General features: G+C 41.4%; 1 protein-coding gene across 1 annotated transcript in view; it reads right to left on the bottom strand.

The window, feature by feature from the left end:
- Positions 1 to 24,654, bottom strand: part of EDAR (ectodysplasin A receptor) — a 110,096-nt gene extending 85,442 nt beyond the window's left edge. Inside the window, exon 1 of the mRNA XM_066577354.1 lies at positions 24,440 to 24,654. The gene's annotated coding sequence lies outside the window, so the exon portion shown is untranslated. The remainder of the gene's footprint in view (positions 1 to 24,439) is intronic.
- Between the last annotated feature and the right edge of the window lie 841 nt (positions 24,655 to 25,495).

Below are 25,495 nucleotides of genomic sequence, written 5' to 3'. Positions count from 1 at the left end.
TTTTTTTCCCCCACCAGTAGTGTAGCTAGGGCGTTTAGCGCTGCCCAAAACATGGCACCAAGTTGTGCCGCATTTTCGGTGCATTCATTTCAATGGGCTACGCAGGGCTGAAAATGGGCAAAGAAAGAACACGCATCGCTGTCGAAACGCAGCGTTGGAAACGCTGCGTTTTGACGCTTGTGTGAGCAGCCCCATTAAAATAAATGGGAGCGTTGTAGAGCGTTTAGCGCTACACTGAAAAGGCAGTGCTAAACGCTGTAAAAAAACGTCTGTGTGAGGGAGGTCTAAGGGCTCATTCACAGGAGCGTCGCGGTTTTCCGTCGGCCATGTCACAACCGCAGCCCGACTGAAATTCGCTTGAACGGGTGCACTAATCTGCCGTTTGTGTGCCTGTTCAGACGGCCCAGGTCTGGCGCATATACATCAAGCCCGGAAAGCCATCGGGCGGGAGGAGATAGTTTAGATTTGCTACTCTGCCTCCCCCTTTCAACCCCCTCGACAGCTCTCGGCAAGGAGAGAAGGCGGGAAAGGGCCAGAGCTAGTGTGCTAAGCTGATGTCGGGACTGGGTGGAAGCTTAGCAACTAGCTCCAGCCCTGTCCCGCCACCTCCCATTGCAAACAGCTGGCAAGGGGCGGAGAGAAAGAGGGAAGGGGGTGGGAGTTTAGCAGACATGCTGCTAAACTCCCCCCCACCTCCCTTCTCCGGCAGCTACCATAGGAGTCTATGGGAGCTGCCGCCGTATTCCGTCCAGAAAGATAGTTCCTGATCTAGTTTTCCTGGCCGCCAGGCGCTTTTATGCCGCGGGAATATGTCTACCTGAACTGATGCATTGTAAGCCATAGCATCAGATGGGCAGCATATATCAGCCAGCTGTGAAAGTGAAGCCTAAAGAAGAAAAAAAAATCCTGGGAGAGATGATACGGCCCCCAGAGACCCCTAATCTTAACATCACTGAGTCTGCCTGGGATTACATGAGGAGACAGAAGGATTTGAGCACATCTACATCCACATAAGATCTGTAGTTACGTTTTCAAAGGTGTTTGAAAAAACCTCCCTGCCGAGTTCCTTTAAAAACTGTGTGCAAGTGTACCTAGAAGTTATTGATGCTGTTTTGAAGGCAAAATGCCGTTACACCAAATAGTGATGTGATTTCTATTTTGTTCACTCACTTTGCATTTTGTTAATTGACAAAAACAACATTTTTGCACCGTACTACGCAACTGATCCAACCAGCACCTGAATGATAACACGGACCTATAATCAGGTACACCTGGGATCTGTCAAGCATGCTACAATATTTAGGCTGTCAGAAGTGATAGAGCTCCAAGCACAGATGTGGATATAACCATATTCCTACATGTGATGCATAAACCCCTTGTCTGTGGAGCACACAGTTCATTTTTGGGCCCCATCATTCAATTTTTGTCTCTTTAATGTTGATTGTTCCCAGGCTTTGTGCATGTCACTGAGCAGAAAATTCAGTTTGAAGCTCAGTTTGGCTATAGTACAGCTTGTGAATTAGGATATATATCACATTTTTCATTAATTTTAGCATACAGAAAACTACAAAAGGTCCAGACAGAAGATACATGTCAGCACAACTTCCTTATTGATTCAGGTTGCATTAACTACAAGATGTCAGGAAATGTACAGATGTGTAGAATGCAGTGTCAAGGCTATGGGTCCTGAAGGGGTGCCATGAAATATGTCATGTAGTCCGCGTCCTTTTATTTATCCCAAAGGATACAATAATTGTAAACCAGAATTCTCCACAATGTGTTTGCCTCACCAGGATGATGCGTCACGCAGAATGCTGATCCGGTTTTTAACACTAAACGAGTCATCTTGGATCACTATTACACAGTATAGAATGCCGTTGACCTTGGACATTGTATGTGATCAAAGCATTTACCCATGACCCTTCCAGAAACAATGCCATCTCTTCTCCCTCTCAACATACATGAAGCGCATTTATTGTTTGGAGAATAAGTGCTATTTTTACCATCAGGACCGGTAAATATTAGCATGGAAGTCGTAATATTACAGTAGCTAATTGTGTTCCAACATGACGCTGCACACGTCTGCATGCTACAGATATGTTTGATGTCTGAACTTGTAGTGAATTACTACTCAATTTAACAAAGCATTACAACCCTTAGATTAGTGAAGTAAGACAATTTAGAAAAGGATCTGTAGTTAAAATGGGTGGGGATGGGGGCTATAAACATAATGATTATTGTGTGTAAAGATCTTCAACGTTTTCTCTGGTATAATCTTGTTGTCATCATTCTAGAAAACATTCACTTGGAAACTAAGTTATATCAACCGGGTCTCTTATAATGTGATATTATACATCATTTATACGTACAATTATCTATCTATCTATCTATCTATCTATCTATCTATCTATCTATCTATCTATCTATCTCATATCTATCTATCTATCTATCTATCTATCTATCTATCTATCTATCTATCTATCTATCTATCTATCTCATATCTATCTATCTATCTATCTATCTATCTCATATCTATGTATCTATCTATCTATCTCATATCTATCTATCTATCTATCTATCTATCTATCTATCTATCTATCTATCTATCTATCTCATATCTATCTATCTCATATCTATCTATCTATCTATCTATCTCATATCTATGTATCTATCTATCTATCTCCTATCTATCTATCTATCTATCTATCTATCTATCTATCTATCTATCTATCTATCTATCTATCTCATATCTATCTATCTCATATCTATTCACATATTTCTATCTCATATCTATATCTATCTCATCTATCCATATCTTTCTATCTCATATCTATCTATCTATCTATCTCATATCTATCTATCTATCTATCTATCTCATATCTCTCTCATATCTACTATCTATCTATCTATCTCATATCTATCTATCTATCTATCTATCTATCTCATATCTATGTATCTATCTATCTATCTCATATCTATCTATCTATCTATCTATCTATCTCAGATCTATCTATCTCATATCTATCTATCTATCTCATATCTATGTATCTATCTATCTATCTATCTCCTATCTATCTATCTATCTATCTATCTATCTATCTATCTATCTATCTATCTCATATCTATCTATCTCATATCTATTCACATATTTCTATCTCATATCTATATCTATCTCATCTATCCATATCTTTCTATCTCATATCTATCTATCTATCTATCTATCTATCTATCTCATATCTATCTATCTATCTATCTATCTATCTATCTATCTATCTATCTATCTATCTCATATCTCTCTCATATCTACTATCTATCTATCTATCTATCTATCTATCTATCTATCTATCTATCTATCTATCTATCTATCTATCTATCTATCTATCTATCTATCTATCTAATAGCCTGTTATGACCAATCCGTCACCATCTGATTAGAGCTTGTCTACCATTATATCCTTTTTATGTCTATAACTATTTGTATATTTTATGTCATTGGGGTAATATGTAGCCCAAAATATTAAATATAGTGGGTTATATGTATTATGCCCTGCACACCAGAATTCTCACATGCAAAGTTGCAATTTGGGCCTACACACCAAAATTGTTACTTTTGGGGCTTTTACACCACAACATGGCACTAGAGATGAGTGAACGTACTCGTTTCGAGTAATTATTCGATTGAGCACCGCGATTTTCGAGTACTTCAGTACTTGGGTGAAAAGATTCGGAGGGCGCCGGGGGGCGGGGGGAGACGTGGCGGTGCGGGGGGTAGCAGCGGGGAACAGGGGGGAGCCCTCTCTCTCTCTCCTCTCCCCCCCCCACGCCCCGCTGCAACCCCCCACTCACCCACGGCGCCCCCCGAATCTTTTCGCCCGAGTACGGAAGTACTCGAAAATCGCGGTACTCAGGCGAAAAAGGGGCGTGGCCGAGTACGCTCGCTCATCTCTACGATGGCACTATTCAAAAAGTGGGTGTGGCCTATATTTTAGGGTTGTAGCAATGTAGGCTTATCACATTTACTGTACAGTACCACAAACATTTGTACATAACAACAGAAACCTACACCAACATGTAGCTGGTGTAGGTTTCCATTTGGCACACAAAGGTGCCAATAGATGTGACAAATGTATTAAGAGGCTTGCACCTCTTAGGCGTCATGTCCACGGGGAAATATCCACAGTGGATCACCCGCACACGTGATCCGCGATCCATAGGGATGCATTGGACACCCACAGGTAATTAAATACCTGCGGATGTCATTTTCCCCTGATGCGCGGATTGCATGTGTGGAAAAACACCCGCAGCATGCTCCATTTTTAGTGAGGGTCTCCCATGCGGACGGCTCCCGCAGGCTTCTGTTAAAGCCTATGGAAGCCGTCCAGTCCTGTGGAACATCCACAGCTGTATTTCTGCTGTGCCAGGGGAACGCGGGAAAGCAGCCATTCAAAAGGAAAAAGTGTGCACGGCGCATGCGCGCGGCACGCTACCAGTGTACATCCGCCGGGCCAAAGAAAGAAGATCCAGCCGCGATGGACGGGAGATCCGCAGCGTCTGGACAGGTGAGTATTACTGATTTTGTGGCCTCATGTCTGCGGGAAAAGAGGGACCCGCAGCGGAATTCTGCATGGGGAATCCACGGCGGGCCTGATTTTCCCGTGGACATGAGGCCTTAGGGTGTCTTTAGATGACCATATTTGTGTGCAAAAATTGATTTAGTATAGAGTCGTACCCATTGTTTTCAATGGTTCATTCACACTGTTAAATCTGCCATGTGACATGCTCTATTTTTGCGCACCTAAGGCACCATAGGAATCTATGGGGGTGCAAAATTGATAACACTGCGGCCTAATTAAGCCGCATAGCCTTTACAATCACGGTGCAGGTGTGTCCCAAACTGATGTGAATGGTCCCCGACACTGCAGGAAGTATGCTCAATAGTGCAACCTTCACAAGCGTTTATGTGCTTACGGTTGACTGAAGCTGTCCTTTATAACAGGAACTCCAACACACGCTGGGAAATCAAAACCGCTGGGGACTGATTAGGTAGCACTGTCTTTTAAATCACGGCCCAGGTGTGCCCCACGGCAATGTAAAGGTCCTTGGCAGCCCAAAAAGTACAGTAAAATGCGCAGATATGAGCACGATAGCGCAACTTTCACATCGCAAAACGTTGAACTATTGCGAGCGTTTTTGCGCTTATAGTCATCTGAAGCCGCCCTTAGCCTTGCCTTCTTGTGGACTCCTGTGGCAATTAATGCTTGTTCTGTACACTCACATTTACATATATGCACAGCATATCACACTGGCATGGATTTCATCAGCGTATTATCAGATTATACGATCTATCAAAAATGAATCCATCTATAACATATTTTGGCGCACTGTAGCAGGATGAACTGACACTTCCCATAGAGTCACATTCGATTTAAACCATTTGAATTTAATAAATTATACAGTTCCATTTTACCGTCCACAAGGAAGCCATCTTTATGGGGCGGTTTTAGAGGCTTGTACAAGCTGTTCATAAACAATTTTCCAGACTCCAATGAAGAAACTATATTTTGGACTTATTGCAGAAGTTTCATAAAATGTGAAAATATTTCTTAACCTTCACTGCATTCGTGAAATCATAAAGAAATGTTCATTTTGCGCAAAATGTACAGATGCTTGGCAGTTCATAGATTGCTATATATGGATAGTTTAGTAATCCAAGCGAGTCTTATAAGGTGACTGCCAAGACAATCAATAGTACCAATTGTTCAGGAGCTTTTAACTAGCTACACACTTTGATTCAATGCTTCTAAGCCTAAAGGCACATTATTTTCGGGCCGTGTGCTGTCTATGTAAGGGCTCCTCCAGAAGAACGTATGTGCGATTGAGCACGCTCCAGCGCAATACATTTGCGCCATGAACAAAGCACTTTTAAGCATGTATCGGAGTAGAATACTGCTACAAAGGCAGCAAGTTGATTTCTTTACTGTGAAACTCCATATTTGGGTTGAGGTCTTGACACCAGCAACTGGCAAAACTGAAATTTCCATTTTTGGAAAGGGCATTCAATTTAATCACAAAACAGTATTTTTATCAGTATTTGAAAGCCAAAACCAGGAGCATAAGCGGAGTCTTAGAACTCCTCTTACATGCTGCTGTGTGAAAGTGGCCCAAGTCAGAAGGTAGAGAACATTTGGTAATTATGTTTTATTTACTTACAGAGAAATTGCTATTCTGTTTAGTTGCAGAAAATATAGTTATTTTGGTTGTCACCCTTAAATTAACTTCTCAGTTACTGAAAAATTGCCATTCTGCCAATATGTTCTAACAACTTATCAACAGTGTCTGAGGAGCTAATTAAAAAGTGGCGGTCAATACGGCTGAACTTGCTGTTGTCACTTTTGCATAAAGAGCAGTCACAAGTAAACAGCAAAATGCCAATATATCTGTGAGGGCTTTACAAAATGCGCTAATATGGACGCTGTTATGGAACATATTAGCGCATGAACCGAGGTTTTATTTTTTTGACTATTTAAACTTTGCTATCCCACACATGTTTGAAAAAAAAAAAAAGCGTGGAGATAGGTCCCGTCCTGTACTTTTCGCACGTAGAAAAACTGCATGCGGGAAAGATAGGGCAAGTACTATCTTTTCTTGTGCATAGTAATAATGTGCAAGAATCCCCATAGTGAAAACAAAACTATCGGTTTCGTTTTGTCGCATTTTGCAAAAATGGGATAAAATCACACCTATCTGTTTACGCTCTAAGTAACATAGACATGATTACCAAATTAACTATAGTTATGAAGTTAACTACTGGTCTAACTTCTGACTTACTTATATATAGCTAACCTTTCCTTTAAAGCACTGTAGACTTCCTGCATGCGGACTCTGACCCGCTCATGTGAGCCCGGCTTAAGATTTGGATATTGCATTGGACTACATTGTCTGATCATAAGCACAAAAAACGCTTGCGGTAGCGTGGTTTTTTTATGCTATGAGGGTTGTGCTATCGTGCACGTTTTAGCGCATTTTACTGTACTTTCCACATTGCTGGGGACTATTCACATTGGCGGGGTTCACACCTACACCATGATTAAAAAGGTTGTGCAGCCTAATTAGTCCCTGGTATTATTGATTTCCCAGCAAAATTACTCAGTTCATTGCGCAATTTAGCAGGGATCGGATGCGCATTTCAGCACCCCCACAGACTCCTATGATGTCTTAGGTGCACAAATGATCCCAAAAATAGAGCATGCCACAGTTTTTCTTTGCATGAGCAAAAAAGAGTCATGAGAATGAATCCATTGAAAACAATGGGTTCCATTCTCTACACAATGTGCACGCAAAACCGTGCTCAAATAGCTGCCTTATGTTGGCTATGCACATTGATAGAAGTAGGTTTATAGTTGCAGCCATACACATTTTAGCCTGTACTGGCCATTATAATTCAAACTAACTATATATATTCAGGGACACCGGAGGAAGGACAGAAGATCTTTCTGGAAATATTCTTTCAAATAAAGATCATTTGTGAACAAAATATCTTTCATCCGACTATTGCATAAAAATTTTAAATACGGCCGACTTCTTTCTTCCACTATATTGTATTTCCAGTGCAAATTAATATAACTGCACAACAATTTTTAGTACATAGAATCCCAGAATGGTAGAGTTGGAAGGAACCTCCAAGGTCATCTAGTCCAACCCCTGCTCATATCACAGTAGCGGAAGTATCCATTATAAGTTTTAAAGCTTTTTCCGAAGTAGACTACCAGTAATCTGAGGTGTAAAGACATTGTAACAAGTAAATAGTTATATTACTTTTGGAAGAACGCAAGCAGCTATTAATATATTGTAAACAAGGTTTCCAGTTCATCTTCAGCACTGCAAGTAAGGGAGGGAAGATGTTTCGTAATCAGTGGAATTTCCCAGAGAACAGCAATTGTCCTCTGATACTGCTCGTGTCCCAATATTCCTTTCCTCATTAGCATATGTTTCTGTGTAAACTATGATTGTTCTTAGTGAGAAAAACCAAGTAGTCTTGTAGATATGATACCTTTTAATAGCTAACAAAAATACATCATGTTACTGCAAGCTTTCGGACTTCTCAGGATCCTTCCTCTGGCTAACACGGTACCAAACCTTTTTTTTTCTCGTTTTACCTCTGTGTAAACTCAGCTTATTTGCTACATGTTGTTGACCAACTTTTACTATCTGATGCACCTATCTCAGATCTTCAGGTTAGGACTTATCCTAAACTTCCCTATGTTGAACATCATGCATATTAAATACTCTCCACAGTATATTACATTCTCTTTAGTCCCTTTATTTTGATATTATAAGAGATTGAGTTTAACTGAGATAGCAATCAGCTGTATTGGAAGTGGTTAATGTTGAATTGACCTACACAGTTTTAACTCAAGATGTTTTAAAGTATAATACTTTCATTTCTGACCCTTCTTGCTGCATCTCGGCTTCCAAGATGTTGGTATTAACTTTCTCCTGTTCGGTTTAGGATGTTATGATTGTACATTGTGTGTAGCAGGATAACATGTGGCTACATGCTAGCTAACCTATGGGCAATGCATTCAAGTGTATCATCCCATGGAGAAACTTTTGCTGGAATTGAAGCGAATCATTTTATGAAGTTCCTAAATGACACGGTTAAGCTTGAATCAAGGGATCCCTTTATTACAGTGATGGACAAAATGTCTAATAATAAAGGAAGCTTGACAAAGAAGGTCCCTGGAGCCTATGTGTGTGTTCTTCGTCAAGAATAAACCTGTCAGAAGCCTCACAGTCCTAAGGTATAATCAGTAGCTGTGAAGTTGACTTGTATACATCCTATTGAGGCAAAAACAAAGAAAGGAAGATCATAAAGGTGTGAGAAATGTAAAACCACTGTGTATGTCAATTTTATACAGTCTTAGGGCGCCCACCCACTGGCGATTTTTTTCCCTGCGAAATTCGCAGCATTTTTTTCTCTGCAGGGGTCTATGGGACTTGTAATGTTAAAATCGCGATCGCACAAAATCGCAATTTACCGCGAAATCGCGATTTTGCGCGATCGCGATTTTAACATTACAAGTCCCATAGACCCCTGCAGAAAAAAAAGCTGCGAATTTCGCAGGGAAAAAAATCGCCAGTGGGTGGGCGCCCTTAAGGCCTCATGTCCACGGGAAAAATCAGGCCCGCTACGGATTCTACATGCCCCGCGGACATGAGGCATAAAAATCAGAATAAACTTACCTCTCGCCCGCTCCGGTTCTTCCCTTCGCCGCGGCCGCATCTTCCTTCTTCGGCCCGGCGGATGCGCAGGGCACGTCAGTGACATGCCCCGCGCATGCGCCGGCCCGAAGAAAAAAGATCCGGCCGCGACGGAGAGAAGATGGAGCCGCGGCGAAGGGAAGAACCGGAGCGGGTGAGTAAATTCCGAATTTTGTCTCCCGCGGATCTGGACGGCTTCCATAGGCTTCAATAGAAGCCCGCGGGAGCCGTCCCCGCCGGAGACCCGCATGAAAATGGAGCATGGTCCAGATTTTTTCATGCTCCATTTTTTTTAAAATCACTTTTATTGACCATCCGCGGGTATTTATCTACCCGCGAGTTGCATCCCTATGGGATGCGGATCCGCGTGTGGATTTTAATTCTTCTTTTGCCCGTGGACATGAGGCCTTAACTAAGCTGTAGTATAGATTTTGACATTTAAATAAATATCTCATTATTGTTACTCTTGTTTCCAAAAGTAAAAGCACATAAGTAGTAATGCAATGTGTCTACTTTTCAGTGTTTAACAGATTGCCCTCAACCTGGAGCATGTGGGAATAATATGTTGTGCCAAGAAAAGATCCATGGATTGCTAATACAATTTAGATATAAAGGGTTAAACTGGTGGGTGCTACACCCACATTAACCATAACTAAGAACTTGCAGGCAGACAGGGGTATCCTCACCTGCCCTGTTGAAATAAGTGCTGTTAGTTTGTAGTCCCATTACATTGATGACTGTCCCTAGGATAGGTGAGGTTAAGAAACTAAAGAACTTTCTGATCCGTAAAATGAAGGAGCCCCTTCACTGCAGTACCTGGCAGTATAACTCTCATCCATGTGGTTGTGCCTGGTACTGCAGCTTAATCCCAACATACCATTCAGTGTTCCATTCTGGAAAAACTCTTTCTAGATATACTTTTAAGGGCTGTGAGGCAAATTTTAGCCTGGGGGCAAGCATGCAGCACTGGCACATGAGTAGAGGACCACCTTAAAGGGGTTGTCCCGAGGCAGCAAGTGGGTCTATACACTTCTGCATGGCCATAATAATGCACTTTGTAATGTACATTGTGCATTAATTATGAGCCATACAGAAGTTATAAAAAGTTTTATACTTACCTGCTCCGTTGCTGGCGTCCTCGTCTCCATGGTGCCGACTAATTTTCGCCCTCCGATGGCCAAATTAGCCGCGCTTGCGCAGTCCGGGTCTTCTTCTTTTCTGAAAGGGGCTCCGTGTAGCTCCGTGTAGCTCCGCCCCGTCACGTGCCGATTCCAGCCAATCAGGAGGCTGGAATCGGCAATGGACCGCACAGAAGCCCTGCGGTCCATGGAGACAGAGGATCCCGGCGGCCATCTTCAGCAGGTGAGTATGAAGACGCCGGACCGCCGGGATTCAGGTAAGCGCTGTGCGGGTTGTTTTTTTAACCCCTGCATCGGGGTTGTCTCGCGCCGAACGGGGGGGGGGTTTAAAAAAAAAAAAACCCGTTTCGGCGCGGGACAACCCCTTTAAGTGCGGATGGCTACATGCAACCCAACCATACTTACCCGCTCTGGCCATTGATTGCACAAATTACCCCCAAAATTGTTAGGCCAGTGGCCACTGCAGGTGGGTGTAGTTTGGCAGTGTGCAGCCAGTTGCTCTGTTTCTACCTGTAATATGTTTATCTATTTAGCATAAATATGGAACCAGAATTAACATCACTCTATGTAATGCACCAAGATCAGAGCATAAATACAGCTCCAGCATTAGGCCTAGTATATAAAAAAAGCAGCGGAAGCAAGTTCATACTATAAATACAGCACCAGAACTAAGTTCATACCATAAATACAGACCGAAAAGCAAGCTCATAACAAATACAGCACCAGAATCAAGCACATAACATACATACAGATACAGAAACGAAGAACTATATTCCTTCTCAAGCCAGTTTCATACAAGTATACATTTTTGCCATCATAATGCAGATGAGTGTCCTAGCCCGATCGCAGGTCTACTAACCTAAACAATAAAAACAACTGTACCTACCAGTCCTCAGCCCTGGTGATCCAGTGCTCCAACCCAACAGTCCTCCCAGTCACAATGTGACCACTGTAGCCAATCAGAGGCTACAACGGTCATGTGCCATTCTTCTGGTATATCTGCTCCCAGCATCTGAGCAGATATGCCAGGAGAACGGTGCCCTTTCTCCTGGCTCAATGCTGGCAGTGCCATGAAATCACATCAATCTGCTGCTTGCATCAAGATAGTAAAGGTACTAGTTGCAGTTTCTATGTTCTTGTGGGCATCAGGGTGATCTGGTGTCTTGATTTCCACTGGTGACATCAAACATCTGCTAGGACACCAGCCCTGAGGCATCTCTCTCCCCGACGCCGGCCCAACCCGCCCTTGTATGCTTTCAGTGTCCTTCTCTAGAATCCATCTATTACCATAGGTCTGTATAGTCTATAGCTCTAAATATACTGACCAGTTTATGCTTACTTTCTGGACCACCTAGCATAGAGAGAACAAAGCTAGACATATTTGGCCAGTGACTTATTTTCTGGACTTTCATTTTGTCCATTTCTATACTGTTGTGTCACCCTTATAAACCAAAGTATAGAACAGATCCTAGGAAAATAAAAGGAAAAATGTACTCAATCCTTTCCTTTTGGCTATGTGTGTCCTTGTTACTTCTGAGATTAGTTCCAATTTATGGTTTAAAAAAGAGCATACAAACTAAACATTTGAGACTTAGGGCGCCCACCCACTGGCGTTTGCGATTTTCGTGCGTGAAAAACGCTGCATTTTCGCGGCGTTTTTCCCGGCGTTTTTTGCCGCGTTTTTGCGGCTTTTCCATTAATTTCCATTGACTTTCATGGGTGCATTAGGAGAAAAATAAGGACACATATGCAACTGACAGTTCCTATGTTAAAAAACGCAACGCAACGCAAAAAAAAAACGCCAGTGGACAGGAGTACATTCAATTCTAATTGCTCTTGAGAAAAAACGCAAAACGCAAAGAAAAAAAAATCGCCAGTGGGTGGGCGCCCTTAAACTGTTCCCCTACCACTATCTATATGTAACTATCTATACTAGTTACTATACATGTTATCAGCAGCTTTTGGCATTGAAGACTTGAGGTTTGCATATTGGAGAGTGGATTTAAATGTTTGTACCTGGCAGTAATACTTTTCGAGTATTGTGCCTAGTAATTATGTACTCAGCTTGTAGATATCAAGGCAGGCTGTCTGCACACTTGTAGCCGTTTTTATTAGTCACCATGTTTATTATGCAGATTGTAAGTGCTACAGTTTTTCCAAGGGTTCATTCTTTTATTTTAAGTATACACTTTTATAAAACGAGTCCTTCAGAAACTGCAGCCGTGTCATTTCATAAATCAATCTTCTTATTCATCATAGAGATTCCAAATTCTTATTCCAGAATAAAGCTTGTTTACTCATCCTACTCATTGATAAACTATGCAGGGAAACTTAGAGCGTTTTCTATCCATTGTTCTAAGTGTGGCTTCAGACAACCGTTTGCCTAATTAGGCATTCTTCAACACAATCTATTTGTGCCATGAATGTGATTGATGAGGAGGATTTACATGTTTTTCGGGGCATAGTACTATACTTTTTGTGCGCGCAGCCCCTGTTCACATGCGTGCGACACCCCCTGCCATGATTTATAAAAGCTATTTAGCCTAATGAGGTCCAGGTGTTTTCTCTATTTCATGGAATTGCACATTGAGCGCACATTGGCACACCACCCATAGACTTTTATGGGGGCCTTTTCTGCGCAATACATAGAAAGATAGAGCAGGTCTTATGTTTTGCGCACATATGAAATGTGTGCACAAAACACGTTACTGAGAACAAACCCATTGACATCACTGAGTTCTATTCGCTGTGTATTGAGCGTGCATATTTTATGTGCACAAAACCGTGCGCAAATACAGTTGTCTGAAGAAGCTATTAATCCAGAGTGAAGTGCACCAGAATGTGAAATCTACACCAGCTTCTAGCTTAAATTATAGTACATTTCTTGGCCCATGAGTGGCCATAACCTTAACCCTTTCCAATCCACTGTCTGATGATGATTTAAGGCTGTACAGCTCTGATGTTGGAAGACGTCCGTCAGGGTTCTCTTACTGTATATTGCCAGCCTCTCTGCTGTCAGAGCCTATCCAACATGTCACCTCATGCAGTACTCGCTTTAGCCAGCATATAGCGCTGTTGTGTAATGACAGAAAAAGAGTAAGCACCCTAGGAAAACCAGGATACAAATTGGATTGGAAAGGGTTAAGCCAAACCCACTTATTTTACAAACTTAATGAGTGCAGAAAACACGAAGCTGAAAAGAGTAGCAAATTTTTATGCAAATGAAGTGTGTGCCAAAATTTGTGACTTTTCTCTACAAGTAAGCTGGCATAAATTGCTAAATAAATTTCACGGCAATGCTATGCTTGGTAAACCATGAAGGGAGGATGGTGCTCTCTGAAGAGCCGCTGCTCCCTTCACATGGGCGTATTAGCGTGTGTATTGAAACGGTATGTTTTATAAAGTTTGTGAATGTGCAATAAAAGTATTGAAATGCATCTTAAAGGTTCAGGCGCTCCCAGAACATTGTGCTGTGTGTTCACTGCAACCCCAGGAATACAGGCCAGCTCTGAAGTAATGCATTGTATTACTGTTACCTATCATGCCATAAAATCTTTCATTAGCTGTTCTGGTTACTTTTTCAAAGACAGAAACATCACAAGCTAATCTTTTGTTCCTGCTCAGATTTTATATTGGATTGTGAAATGTAGTTTTGTTTTTTTTTATCTTAATTGGATATTTAGTAGGGTGCGGACTGGCCTGGTCTGGAATCCATCAAAATCCCAAAGCTCATAGCAATAATAATAGCTTAGAATTATCTATTTTTATGTGGCCATATTTTTGGTCTCATTTTCTTGCCAGAAACAGGAGTGGGTCTCATCAGAATAAAGCTGCAGCACATTTCCTGCAATGCAGCTCGTACAAGATGGTACAATGTTTTAGCTTTTCAAATAAAATCTCAGCACATTTTAATAGGTGCTTCATCTAAAGAGGGAATAGTATGGTCTGACTGCAGCCAAGACGTTTTCCTCCTTCTCTGTTTTTTGCAAAGTTTTTCAGGTTAGCCAATAAATGTATCACCTCTATAATATTTTTGTCTTTTTTTAATATATGAATATTTGACATCTTCTAGATTTTTTTGCCAAAGGCCGGCTGCAGACGGGCGAATTTGCATTGCGGAATCCGGAATGGGGGTCTGCAAATTCCTACAATAGCATGCAATAGAAAAACGATTTCTCCTGCACATGAGCGGAAAGCAATTGCGGTTTTTCACTCGCGGAGGAAAAATTGCAGCATTCTCTATTTCTAGGCGGAATCCATGTGGACAGCTTGCATTGAAGTCAATGGAAGCCGTCCAAGCCGCGGCCCTTCCGCAATCATCATTGTGGAAAGGTTGCTGGATCCGCATCATCGCCTAGTGATGGCACGGTAAAATCTGTACTGAACATGTGCGCTGGCATGCTGGCCGTCCATACGCAGAACAGATACGCGGGGGCACCAGTCAGGCACAGGGTCGGATTCTGCTGTGGGACCCCTCATGCGGAATTCGACCCCTCCATGTGCAGGCGGCCTAATATGGTACCAGACTATTTTTGCAGTGTAACTACCACAGTCTTCATAGCAGCGACCTGTTTCACAACTTGAATTGTCACTTAACTAGAGGTAGAGAAGGAGATAAGAGGTTTAACAGAACTTTATCTCTTATTACTGCATTAAAGCTCCTAATAAAGATGTCAGAGGACTGCATTAAAATAACAAATCACTTTTTCTGCAACTTTTATTTTCTTATAGGTTTTGAGGCTGGGGGGTGGAGCTCAGCACAAAGGATGCCTACTACCGGTGCTAGAGAGAAAGGTGTCCATGCATGTAGGTCATCTCTCAGATATCAAAACACCTCCACTAACTTTATTAACAATCACGAGGTGCTCAGTTAAGGCCCATTTACACGCAAAGATAATCTTTCAAACAATTAAAAGATTTAAAGTTTTGTTTGATCATTTTGCATAAAGTACTATTGGGCACTAATGCCCATTAGCACTTTATCAGCTTCATTTGCGTGCAAATGAGCCTCCAGAAGCTGCTTACAGTACTCAGCCAGGTGGTCTGAGCTCTATGATTAGCTCCTTTGTTCTGGTAGGGGCTCCTAAGAGAAAACAATGTAATCTTTAGCTCCTCTGAAAATAACAGCCTGCAGTCTGTTTTCTCGCATGGGCTGCAGAGAGAATACAATGTTATCTCCTGCTCCCATGGAGAACACAGCATGCGGTCTAAACGATACAATTTAAGCTCACCTAAAAATCATCCTTCAGACGAAAGGCGGATGATGTTAGCATTTATATTCAACAATTATCGCTCATATGCCATTATTTTAACAAATTTTGAGCAATAATAGTTACATATAATTGGACTTTTAAGGACCTTTTACACTAGGCAATCCTTGAGGATGGCTAACCACATGAATTATCCTTTAGACATAAATGTCTGTTCAGCTGTTTGTTTCCATTATTATCGGCAACACCCCATTGTTTACACAGGAAAGTGTGCTGATAATGATTCCAATCAGCTGCCAAACAAGTATTTGCTAGTCTATCGGCTGCTCCCTGGGATGGTTCCATATGACAATGATTAAGAATGAACATTGATACAGAACATTTGTTTGGCCGATAAAGATCTTGTTTAAAACTCCATTAAGGGGTTGTACCAAAATTACAAGTTATCCCCTATCCATGGGATAGGGGATAACTTGCTGATTGTAGGGGTCTGCTGAGACCCCAACAATCCTGAGAACGGGGGTCTTGTGTTCTTCTCTTCTCGTCACTACAGGCAAGCTTTTTTGCTCTGCAGTGACATATACAGTGAATAGAGTGCTGGTTAAACATATGTGGTCAATGCACCATTTATTTCAATGGGTCCATTGGAAATACCCAAGCGCTTGATGCTTGGCTATCAACACAGTGCCATTAATATATGAATGGAGCTTCATTCTCTTCCTAATTGTGGGGAAAGGGTGCAGTAAGCCTGCAGTGAGGAGAATCGGGGACATGGAACCCTCATTCTCCAGATTGCTCATGGTATCAGCAGAGAGACCCTCACCAATCAGCCAGTTATTCCCTATTATTTAGATAGGTAATAACTTGTAATTCTGGTACAACTCCTTTAGCTCTCAAGGGTCCACCATATCCTTGCATTACATAGACAGCCCATTGACTTCAAAGGGATCTGGTAGTGCTTGCTTTCCTTTGTGGTGGTGCTATATGAGAATGGCACCATATCATGTGCCATTGTGAATGATCTATACTATACCAAGCATGCACCACTAATTTAATTGGCCTTTTCTTCGTCTAGCTGTAATTCCTACTGATTATCCATTAGTTAATGCTGCGTGCGAGAAAGATAGGACCCATCTTCCTGCTTTTTTTAAGACTTGCACGGAATAGCGCAGAGTTTGCAAGGTAAAAAAAAAAAAGATTTTTACCTCGTTTCTGCACAACTATGCTCTGTAGCGGCAAGTGTAGTTGTGCATACACCTGTGTGAAGTAGCCCTTAGACTGCAGATGCATACTAATACACAGTGTACATCAGGTAGTCTTTGTTTCTCAGGACTGCAGGGTCGCTTTAAAGAGCAAAAACTACACAAAAGTATTAGTATAGTATTTCAGATTAATAATTAGACATAATCACTTAACCGCTGTAAGGCCAATTTTATTACCCAGTATTATCTGCATTTTGGGACTTTTCTTTGGCAAGTTTTGAATATATTTTGTAGTAAAGTCATAGCCTTTCAAAGCTTTTGGAAACCAGATTTCCTTGTTCAAAGACTGTAATTTTGAGGCAAATGTAACTTCCTAGAAATATGCAAGAGCCTGTCCAATGAATGAGCAAGATAATAAATGATACCAATTATTGTTTGATTATCTGTGGCATCTTTCCAGGGTGAAGAACTTTAAACTGTAAAGTGCAGTAAGTATATTACACTGCATACTTCTGTCAGCATACAATTGTTATCTTACAATGAAAGTGTTGCATGTATAGACTCATTTGGGCACATCCATTCCTTTTTTACAACCGAAATATACTTATGACCATGTGGATGAGCCCTAATAGTGGCTTCCATAGGGCTGCAGTAGTAACAGTGACCTCCATAGTGGCTGCAGTAGTAACAGTGCCCCCATAGTGGCCCCAGCAGTGATAGTGACCCCCAGAGTGCCCCAGTATTAATAATGACCCCCATAGTGGCTGGAGTAGTAGCAGTGCCCCTATAATGGCCCCAGTAGTGACAGTGACCCCCATAGGGCTGCAGTAGTAACAGTGACCCCCATAGTGGCTGCAGTAGTAACAGTGCCCCCATAGTGGCCCCAGCAGTGATAGTGACCCCCAGAGTGCCCCAGTAGTAATAATGACCCCCATAGTGGCTGGAGTAGTAGCAGTGCCCCTATAATGGCCCCAGTAGTGACAGTGACCCCCATAGGGCTGCAGTAGTAACAGTGCCCCCATAGTGGTCCCAGCAGTGATAGTAACCCCCAGGGTGGCCCCAGTAGTAATAATGACCCCGATAGTAACCACAGTAGTAACAGTGCACCCATAATAGCCCCAGTAGTGATAGTTACCCCCAGAGTGGTCCCAGTAGTAATAGTGACCCCATAGTGATCCCAATAGTAACAGGGACCCCCATAGTAGTCACAGTAGTAAGTGACCCCCACAGTTGCCCCACTAGCAGCAGTGACCCCCATAGTGGTTCCAGTAGTAATAGTGTCCCCTATATTGGCCCCAGTAGTAATAGTGACTCAACATAGTAGTCCCAGGGATGCTACCTGGCCAAAGGCCAATAGCAACCTCCTATTGTCCTCTGGCCTTGCAGCATCCATACAGGCTTTACACTTACCATGCCTAAAGCTCTGAACTTGCGGTAATCACCGCTGATTCTGTAGCCGTGACCTCTTACCTCGGCACAGACGTCAGCGGTCAGGAGAGATCAGTGGTCACAGCTGGAGGTGGGGTGAGCACCAGTCACTACACAGGGGTCAGAGCAGCGCTTCCTCTCCGACTGCAGTGTATCCCAGCGCTGACAGCGGCTGCTGCCTGAATAAACTCTTTAAGGTTTACTGCATTGCCGGTGGGCCACATTAAGTGAGGCAGCAGGCCGGATTCGACCCGACGGCCTTGTGTTTGACATGTGTGCCTTAAATACTCCTCCCCCACCCAAGATATTTCTCAGCCATTGGCAGTCCCCCCTTCTCCATCCAGTTTATACATCCATCTCCTACCACAGTTACTCAATGACACCCCTTAGATACTCCTCCCCCCACCTCCTCAACACCGAAGACATTTCTTAGCCATTTGCATTCCCCACTCCAATAAACACAGTCACAGGCAGCGCTCACACCTGTTCACTGCTACATATTACCCCCCATTGTGCGGTCAGACAACATTGGGAAGCCAAGAGCACCCAGAATGGACAACCGTGTATGCGCTTAAATATTGCCACGAAAAGATACACATAAACTCGCGGCTGAACTCCCGCACTTCCATTCTCAGTAACACATGCGCCCAACCCCTTGTCCTGCCACTAATCAGCGGTAAGTACCCTCGTACAAGCGTTCACGTTTTCTGATGAAATCACACTTTTAAACTCCCAGCAGCACTCCCACAGACTCATTCTCAGCCACACACTGCGCTCCAGCGGGGTGCTCTAAAACTTTTTAGGCACATTATCCCCACTTGTGTCACACCATCTCCATTACCCTCTTGCACCTAGACCAGTTCATCCCATTACACCTCCCCAGATCCTTGCATTTCCCCCACATTTTCACATTAGCGAAGCTCTTTGTCCGCAGTGCTATTTTGTCTTTTTTTATCTTATGTATACTATATATAGTTATATCATATTTTATCTGTACTGACTACATGTTATCCATGCATGCACATAGATTTATGACCGCTGGAATCCAGTTTAAGCCTCGGAATGTATTGGCTCTGTTTTTTATGCGTTGTTCTTATTCAGCATTTTGTTTTGATTTGACTACTTGCGTCTCAGCATGTGTTTCCAACTGGCCTATCAATAAAATCTGAGAAATTTTAATAACACTTGTGTATGTGCATGTTTATTTAAGGGTTGCACCTTACTCCCAGCCTTTTGGTCTACACCATCTCGCGCATACATACATCTATTTATGGGTTGACCATTTCTTGGGTTGGCTGCACCCGTCACTCCATGTACAGTATATACCTCTCTTGTCACTTCACCATAAAGATACAGAACTACAGTAGGACCAACTCACCTCTACTGCACCTAACCTCCACTGAGGTAGCTCCACTCCTTTCTCTACATCGTATTATCTATTTTTTGCTTTCTGAATGGTGTCAATCTACTAGATGTTCTTTTATACTGCTGATTACATTCAGTGGCATTTATAAAAGCCTGCTGGTCAGTCGTTAATTTGCATGACATCACAAGATCTAATAGGGAATCTTTTGTAAGGCTTGGTGGGATTTTGGTGCAGTTGTGCATGCATTTTGGATCCTATATACACAGGAATAGTATAAAGGTAAGACTTTTACTTCTCCTAACTGGTCCAAAACTGTATTACGTGCATCTACAATCTTATGATGGATTTTCCCAATAGACAGTTACTGATAAGAAACTGCTTTTTGTTTAATAAAACTAAGTAAATCCGAAAGAGATTATCCAGGTTGTAAAAACTGATGCGCTATCCTCAGGATAGGGTATTAATATCTTATAAGTGGGGAACCGCTACATAGAATCACAACCGATCAGCTGGATTGAGCGAATACGTGTTCATCCAACCACTACACCAGCTTCAATCTTTACATCCAAGTACTCAATGCCATACTTTTCATAACAACTGTTCTAAGTACTGCAGGCTTGCCCCATTAAAGTACTTGGATATAAATACTGAATCACATCCAGGCGCCGGTACCCAAGGGGACCAGAGACTCCTCTGCCATATCAGGAAACTCAAATATTATAAATGGTACATGGCAGGGGAGGGCTGTGTTACAGACCTTGCATTGGGGCCTAGAAGCTTCATGCTGTCTCTGTCTATGTATGTCTCCAGATGAAATGGGTACAGTAAGGGACAATAGCTTTCTATGGGTGCCATATTATGTTTCTATACAACATTGAACTTCTTAGGAGCCGCAATATAGTCCTGTGCATGAGTCCTTGTTGCAATAGGATGGTTCTGCATGTTAGTTGTCTAAACTTTAGTTTATGCCAGTGTATGAGGTCTGAGAAGATGACTGCTATCTAATATATACAACCAGCCTTAGCTCTATACTTCTGTGAATGATTTTGGTTAGGCAACCATCAGTATATAGCATCAAATTCACATATATGTCTTCACCATCTCTGTGAACCTATATAGCGTTCACCTGAGATCTGCAGACACAGAACTGGCAGCAGAATATCCCGTTTTATATATGTGAACCATAGTGATTGATTTGAGTACAAATGTATTCAGAAGCAACCAGGCATTTGTGCCTAAATCAATGAAGACCTGATAGATTTCAGACATATTTAGTATACGGGGCACACATGGAAAGGAGTAATACAATCGTTAGTCCTCCCTGCTCATAGAACACAAGTCTAAAACATTTGCTTTCCCAAACTTCATGGGCATATATCATGTGTCAGTGCTTTCCTTTCAAGTCACTTTGCCAAAGCTGTTTCAAATATAGTATTATGAGTTTATGAACTACATTTTATATGAAACAAGACTATGCATTGCATCTGCAGTTTTCTTCTCTGACTTATCAGGGTCACATTGCTTTGAAAGGAGGCAAAAAATGTGGCCAGCCAAAAAGTATGATGTCATCATGGACTTTCTCCACTCACTGCCATTTATCTTGCCTTCAGCGCAGGGCTCTGGTACCCCTGATAAGAAAGTCTGGCTGAATCATAGAGCAACAGAAACAAAACAGAGTTGGCCACAAGACTCGACACAAAGACAACACAAGATATTAATCTGCCCCATGTATATATGGCTTTACTAAGTGGATATGTAATATATTATCTGTCAACCAATGACTGCTGAAAAGGTTCCATTGTGTTTTTAGAAGTAAAGTTGATTAGTGCATCGTTAATAAAGTGTTAATACATTGTAACATTGAAGAACTAATTTGGTCCCTGAGAAACGATCTTGCATGCTACATTTACCAGGACAGTGCTGTTTGTTTACATCCAACACATCCATGAATGAGGTATATACACATATAAGCCACATTCATCAAACCTCTCAAATAGTAACACTGTCCTTGTTGCCCGTAGTAACCAATCACAACTCAGCTTTTAATTCTGATACTGCTCTGGTAAAATGAAAGTCTCATGTATCAAAACTTTCTAAACAAAAAGCTGTTCTTGTCCATAACAACCAATCACAGCACAGCTTTCATTTTGCCAAAGCAGTTTCAGAATTGAAAGCTAAGCTGTGATTGGTTGTTATGGACAAGAACAGTTTTTTGTCTAGACAGTTTTGATAAATGAGGCCCAATTTCAATGAACTTTATTTATAAAACTCCAAATAAACTTAATCAACAGTCAATTCACAAGGCACAGGTCTATATGTTTACAACATTACCTCACAACTTTGCTGGCCTGTTATGTTTGCTTACTTTATGATATATATATATATATCTGTATACATATGTCAGCATCAAACTTAGGCCCCATCTATTTTTGCTACTATACAATGTATATGGATACAGATATAAGATCTGAAGTGTGCCATCTATTTAGTTATACTACATTTGTATATAAAGGAGGACTAGACAAGGGTTTTATCTTTATGTGCAGAATGTTCTTGAACTGTCTATATACACAGTAGCTCCAGAGACATTGTAGCAATTGCTGGAGGGCTTGTATTTGTAGGCTGTAATTTCCCACATTCATTCAACCTCAGCCAAAGTACAAGGCAGTTCCAAAAAAGTTGGGACGCTGTATAAGATGTAAGTATATGTAAAGAAAAAAAAGAATACAATGATTTGGAAATCTCATAGCCATATTTTATTCACAACAGAACATAGAATACATATCAGAGGGTGAAAGTGAGACATTTTTCCATTATATTTTTAAAAATTTACTTATTTGGAAATTGTTGGCAGCAACACATCTCACAAAAGTTCGGACGAGTAACAAAGGGCTGGAAAAGTAAGTGGTACTAATAAAAAACATTTGGAGGGTCAATGTTCTACTAAGTTACATGAATGTGTATAAAAAGAGCATGTTAGAGAGGCAGAGTCTCTCCGAAGCAAAGATGTTCAGAGGTTCACCAATCTGAAAAACTGCGTCTAAAAATTGCGGAACAATTTCAGAAAAATGTTCCTCAACGTAAAATTGGAAAGACTTTGAATATCACTCCATCTACTGTACATAGTATCATCAAAAGATTCTGAGAACCTGAAGAAATTCATGTGCAAAAGGAGCAAGGCTGATGGTCCATATTGTATGCTCGAGATCTATGGGCCTTGAGTCAGCAATGCATTAAAAACAGGCATGATTATGTAATGCAAATCACTGATGGGCTCAGAAATACTTTCAGAAATCATTGATTATGAACACAGTTTGCCGTGCAATCCACAAATGCAAGTTAAAGCTGTATAGTTAAAAAAAAAGAAGTCAAATGTCAACCCAATCTTCTAATGTCTGCATCTTCTCTGGGCCAAAAATAATTTAAAATGGACTGAGGCAAAATGGAAAACTGTTCTGTGGTCATACGAATCAAAATTTGAACTTATTTTTGGAAACCACGGATATCGTGTCTTGCGGACTGGAGGAGAGGGACCATCCAGCTTGTTTACAGTGCAGAGATCAAAAGCCTGCATCTGTGATGATATAGCATTGCATTAGTGTCTTTGGCATGGGCAGCTTACATCTCCTGAAAAGCACTATCACTGCTGAGCAGTATATAGAGGTTATAGAACAACATATACACCCATCCACACAACGTCTCTGTGAAGGCCTTGCATGTTTCAGCAGGACAACGCTAAACCTCATACTGCATCCATCAAAACAGCATGCCTTCATGGAAGAAGAGTCCGGGTGCTGAGCTGGCTGCTAGCAGTCCAGGCCTTTCACAATTAGAAAATATTTAGCGCATTATTAAATAAAAACCTCCAGCCATTCTCTCTTTACTACCCAGATATTTACAGTCTGTTATAAAAAGAAGAGGGGATGCTACACAATGGTAGACATCGCCTGGCCCAACTTTTTGGAGATGTGTCGCTGCCATCAATTTCTAAATGAAATGCAAAAAGGTCTCACTTTCCCCTTCTGATATGTGTTCTCCTATGAATAAAATATACTTATATGAGATTTCCAAATCATTGCATTCTTTTTTTCTTTACAATTATTTACATTTTAGACAGCATCCCCATTTTGGGGGGATTTGGGGTTCTACTGCTTGCCTGGATAGGAAACTAAACTCTGTGAAGTTATTCTGACTCCTTTATTGAGAATAATCTTAAAGAAAATAGCCATTTTATTTTTAGACAGGGAGAAAAGACTAAACCACTTAAAAACTTACAAACTGGTAAAAACATAATAGAATTATAATCCTGGACAGCAGTCTATTAAGGCTCTATATATACTGCTTATATATAATCATACTGTAACCTTTCCTGTTTAATTCTATACAACAGGTCAAAGACCATATAGGATCATACATCTCCACTGAAGTCATTTATATACAGGTAAAGAAATTCATGTGTAGGGCTCATATGCCAAGAATAAATTCTGGAATTTCCAATGTGGTGGGAAATGCTGTAATTCAGTCTTCATATGTTTAAAAGCAGTTAGTAGGACATCTTGTGCCAGCACCACATTTACAGAATATTCTACAGTTTTAGAAAGTTTCTGACATGCCATATACACATATAGGGTACCAGGCACTGAGACCTCCAATGCTAAAGAATGGGTCTGTGGTCTCCATGTGTTACACCAGTGATAGAAACTGCAGGATTAGTCTAATTCCAAATGTAATGATTAAATGACCCCTTTTCAGATGTAATGCCTAAATGACCCCTTTCGGTCATTCACAGTCCGCACGCCTACATTATCACATTGCAGGTACACTATTCACATACCTGGTATGTTCTTCAATGTAGCTCACACAATGTCCTGAGTATCCAGTGTTTCATATGTGCTGCCTTTTTCCACCAGCCTGGCTTTCTCGAAGTCCTTGTAACCCCTTTGACATCTGAAGGGCAGTGACAGTCCAGCTTCTTTATAGCTCCATGCAATGTATCAGAAAGTTAGTGAGTGCTGTGTCTCTCTCGTAGAGCACATGCTTGTGAAAATGTACAGAAGAAATTAGAGTTAGCTCAGTAGGAGCAGAATACTCCCCCTTCCTTTTAATGTATATATGTAAACTCTCTGTCACCACCTAGAGGCATACCTAATGCTCCTTCTTCCAGATTACTTTTAGAAAAAAGAAATACCGGTTTGCTTCAAGGGATGTACTGTATCATTAATAGCTGTCTGTATAATTGTAGCCTAGAGAGTTAGGAAGCTTTGGCACAATCAAAAGGGGTTTTCCACTTCTTTCTGAACCTAAGTGATCGTGCGGCTTTCCTTTTAAGTATGCCCACTTTTTCTAGTCATTAACATATGACATTCACAAGAAAAGTACCTTGAGGACGTATTTATCTGCCCATCAGCTATGAATACTAGTTTTTTCATTAATGAAACTGTTTTGTGTGAAAATTACTGGACACAGGTGTTTATCTCTCCCAGGCAGCAGGAAATAAACTTTGGTCTGTATCAGATTTCAAATACTAAATTCGTTCACTTCAAACAAATAGTCACTCTCATGGCCATGGACTGTAAAACCTTCAGGGCGCTTTAACACAAGTGTTTTCTGTATCTGTATCTTTCTCAGGTGGGAGCACAGAGAACATGCACAATGAATTGCATACTCGCTGCATGCTGAAAATACACTATCTTGGCGTGCATAATATGCGCCAAGATCACTGGCGTAACTATAGAGACTGCAGGTGATGTGGTTGCACCCGGGCCCAGGAGCCACAGGGGGCCCATAAGTCCTCTCTTCTCCATATAGGGAGCACAGTACTATGAATAAGCATTATAGTTGGGGGCCCTGATACAGATTTTGCCATGGGGCCCAGGAGCTTCAAGTTAAG

This window comes from Eleutherodactylus coqui, chromosome 1 (genome assembly GCF_035609145.1).
Source record: "Eleutherodactylus coqui strain aEleCoq1 chromosome 1, aEleCoq1.hap1, whole genome shotgun sequence".
NCBI classification, from domain to species: domain Eukaryota; kingdom Metazoa; phylum Chordata; class Amphibia; order Anura; family Eleutherodactylidae; genus Eleutherodactylus; species Eleutherodactylus coqui.
The sequence above is the reverse complement of the archived record's forward strand: the minus strand, read 5'-3'. Positions and strand labels throughout refer to the sequence as shown.